The following is a 4,055-nucleotide window of genomic DNA, read 5'->3' as shown; positions in this document are numbered from 1 at the left end:
CCAGTCAGTAGGTTGCCTTTTTGTCTTGGTGACAGTGTCCTTTGCTTTACAGAAGCTTCTCAGTTTTAGTAGGTCCCATTTATTCAATGTTGCTTGTTGGTTCACGGCCATCCTGAGACAGACCAGACTTGCTCCAGTGGAGATTGTTAAATACCAGGTCACGGAAGAGAAAGATCCAGTATGTAAAAGACTTAGACTTACCAGGTCTTCATAGCTATGATATAGGGAAACCTACAGTTGGAGATGATGGCTTTGGTTTAGACTGAGGTTCCTGGCTAGTTTCTGGTATTTTAGAATCCTATTCTCTTTGGATGTGTACCTTGCTCAGCCTAGATGTAGTAGGGAGGGCCTTGGATCTTCACAAACAAAGTGCCTTAACCTCTCTTTGGATTGGAGAGGCGTGGGTTGGGAGAGTGTTTGGAGGGAATGGGAGGAGAAGAGGGAGTGTGAATTTGGGTTGGTAAATATTTATAAAAAAATCTAATAATAAAAAAAGAGACAGATAGCAGAAAATGGATGACACCAGGTGAGTGAAACAGAAAAATTAAATCTGGGATTGCTCCTGGCCAAAGGACAAAAGGAGAAGTGATTTTCTGATTTCAGTCTGTAATGCACCAATTATAGGTGACTCTAAGTATAGTATTTATGTGTTTAAACTGACACATTTTAGGGTCCTATGTGAGAAATCTAAATTTATTAAATATTTTTAATAAAGAAATGATATCTTTATAGAAGACAATTTGGCAAGAAAGTATGAGCCTATGAGTGGGGGTAAATATTATGACATTTTCCCCATGATATGCCATGGATATTGCACACATATGCATAAATATGGATAGAAATATTTGCATATATGAATTTGTGGAAATATAAAAATACATAAAAAGCTACTGATAACAGTTAACCTTATGCATGCTACTGCCCTGAACTGATCACTAGTTAACAGTTAAACAAAAATCACCTGTATCTTTCAAACTTGAACAGATATTGTGTAAACCACCTGAAAACACATTAAAATGTATTCTTAGTTACTAGGTGTCTTTCTTTACCTACCCCCACATATTTAATATAACTCTTCTTTAACACTTATGTTTAAGAAAAAAGATGGTTCCTAACATTAGAATCCTCAAGAGAATTATGGTAAGCACAGTACCTTCTTTTGATACAAATCAGAATATATGAGTCAATATGAATGTACCATAACATACTGTGATAATACTACATGCTTAATGAATGAAACCTAGTATTGGTGTGGTTTAAACTCTACTACTTCCATTGAAAGAAGCCAAAAATTTTTGTAGTTCTCTCTTATTCTCAAAGTCACAAATAACTGCATTTTCATATGAACAATAAATGGTTTAGATAGTTTTAGCAATGTGAGAGTTAATGTTTTGCAAACACTTCTCAGCACAAACTGTTACTTAGGATCCAATGCCAAGTGAAGAAATTACTTTCAGTTTTGCTTCATTCCACAACTTCCACTTGTAAATCTAAGCAGCAACCCCAACATCTTTGTGAACTTTGCCACTAAAAACCAGGTGAATATCATGATCAGCTTTATAGGATTTTGATCTGCAGTTGAGTTCAGCTTTCATTTTCCCAATTCTTCTTTGCTTGTTTGAGTAGACCAGGGCAGTATAGCCCCAGTTCTCAAGGCATAACTTGACAGCTGAGATCAACTGAACTCAACAAGGGAGAAGCAGCATTTTCATCTCTCCCATATTCATGAATATCTGTGTAACCAAGCCAGGAGTAAATACTCTCTAGATTTCTGAGACTCTGCAGGTGGTGAGTGTGCTTCTCACAAGTGAATGGTGTTTGATGATACTTTTAATGCAAATCCTGAAGAGAGATTCCAGGAGGTACAGGGATACAAGCTTTTCCCTCAGACAGACGCTCAGAAGAGATGGCTGGTTCTGCAGTAAGTATGTCTCTGCTCAGTAGCTATGCACAATTTTTATTACAAAGTTTATAAATTTATTTTGCAAATCTTTACTTCCGTGATTCTCATAGACTTCCATAGGAAGTTTATTTCTAATGAATTTACTTGCTTTTGCTTCTTGTGAGAGTTATGATTGAGTCTTCAAATGTATATTGTTTACACAGTGTGGACTTCCCTCCATTTTGTTCTTGCCTGTCAATTTTTATCATGGCATATATCCTGAATGAAATGTTGATGCTCATCATTGACAAGTTCCTTGTGATAGATGAATGTTTTAACTTGCTGATGTCTAATACCTCCAGACACAATTTCATATCTTCATATAAAGAGAAGATACAAAAAAGAAAAATGAAAAAGAGAAAAAGAAAGGAAATGCAAATGTATGGCATGACCTCCATCTGGAAGCTTTGGTGGTTCACTGGCTTATGAAAATGAATATACAATCACATAGAATACTTTACCAAGAATAACCCATTCACCTATGAAAAGAAGTATTAGAAATGGCATATTACAGAAACTAAAACTACATATGTAGTATTCTACTTAACAATCTAGAATGTGGCAGATATATCTAGCTTGTACTTAGCATAAAACTGATAGTTTCCTTGCTTTATTTCTTGGGCAGTGACTATGACAACAATAATTATGTGACTGTTTGTGAAAACCTGTAATCAGTTTTTCTTAATGTATTGATGTTGACTTCTTTCACCTGTGTTTGGTTCTCTGTGACAATGTCTACTGTTTTAGAGACAATTTGTTTGGTTTTTATGTTCTTGGATTCATATACAGTATTTTATTCTGTAGCCAAGATATGTTGAATTCTGCCAGGCTGTGGTGGCGCATGCCTTTAATCCCAGCACTTGGGAGGCAGAGCCAGGCAGATCTCTGGGAGTTTGAGACCAGCCTGGTCTACAAGAGCTAGTTCCAGGACAGGCTCCAAAGTTACAGAGAAACCCTGTCTCGAAAAACGAAAAAAAAAAAAAAACAACAAATAAACAAACAAAAAGATATGTTGGATTCAGCAATAATTGTTTTGAAGCATGGGAGAGTGATGTATATAAACCATAATATATTACTCAGGAACTGAAGTTTTCCCTAATCATCGTAATGTGTATCCTAAAATTGGAGACTACCTTGCATGATATCTCCCAACCTTTTCTCCCATAAACACAATTGTTTTCATGTGAATAATACAGAAAAAATGATGTGCATTTATACATTTATATTTATTTACTTTTCCTTTTATGAAAATAGCTATATTTCTTCAGATAATATATCCTGGACATAGTTTTCTCTCACTCCACTTCTCACACTAAGTCCCCAAAACTTTTCACATCCAGATGCAGTCTCTTTCTCTCTTTCTCATTAGAAAACAGATTGCTTTCTAAGAGGGAATAATAACATAAAATATATTATGATATAATTAAGTAAAAGAAAAACTAACAAAGAATAATAGAACAAAACAAAAAATTAGATAAAATACCAAGGTTAAATCAAAAGAAACATATAGATGCAGACATGAATCCTAAATAAAACACTAAACTGAGAACTCTAATATATATAAAAATGGAACTGTAGTTTACAAAGAGATAAGAAAAATATAAAAGCATAAGGAAGAAAAAGGAAAGTTCAGAGATGACATTATGAGACAAGGAACCTCCAAAGATGCTGTTGAGTTTACTGAGGGTTGGCATTCAGCCTGCCTACCTCTGAGAGTAGTTTCTTATCTTATCCTTGAAGAAAATAAAATTTTTATTTGCAAGTGATTATCAATTGGTGATTGTTTCTGGGTAAGGGATATGTGCATGTGTAGATTTTTTATTTCAGTTCTAGGACCCAATATGGTGCAGAAATTGCACACCCTGTGTATGCTGCATCAGTTTCCTCTAGTTTATATGTGCTTCAATCCAGTTGAGGTAGATGGATGTCTGTTTATGGCAGGAGGGCATTGTGGGTATTTGTATTCTCCAAGCCCTTTGGCTCTTATACACTATCTTTCTCCTCTTCTAGAGGTCTCTGAAGGTATTGATTGAGACCTCCCATTCAGTGGTGTTCCAATGTTTATCCTTCTTTGAATATTGTCTCGCTGCGTGTTGAAATAAGAGCGGCGAGG

The 4,055-nt window shown here is 35.4% G+C and overlaps 1 protein-coding gene across 1 annotated transcript in view; it reads left to right on the top strand.

Annotated features, from left to right (window-relative positions):
- The window catches only part of LOC101990486 (zinc finger protein 678-like), a 47,373-nt gene that overhangs the window by 5,898 nt on the left and 37,420 nt on the right, over positions 1-4,055 (top strand). The window lies entirely within an intron of this gene.

Source organism: Microtus ochrogaster, unplaced genomic scaffold, assembly GCF_000317375.1.
Source record: "Microtus ochrogaster isolate Prairie Vole_2 unplaced genomic scaffold, MicOch1.0 UNK37, whole genome shotgun sequence".
Classification (NCBI taxonomy): domain Eukaryota; kingdom Metazoa; phylum Chordata; class Mammalia; order Rodentia; family Cricetidae; genus Microtus; species Microtus ochrogaster.
This window is presented reverse-complemented; position numbering and strand designations above follow the sequence as displayed.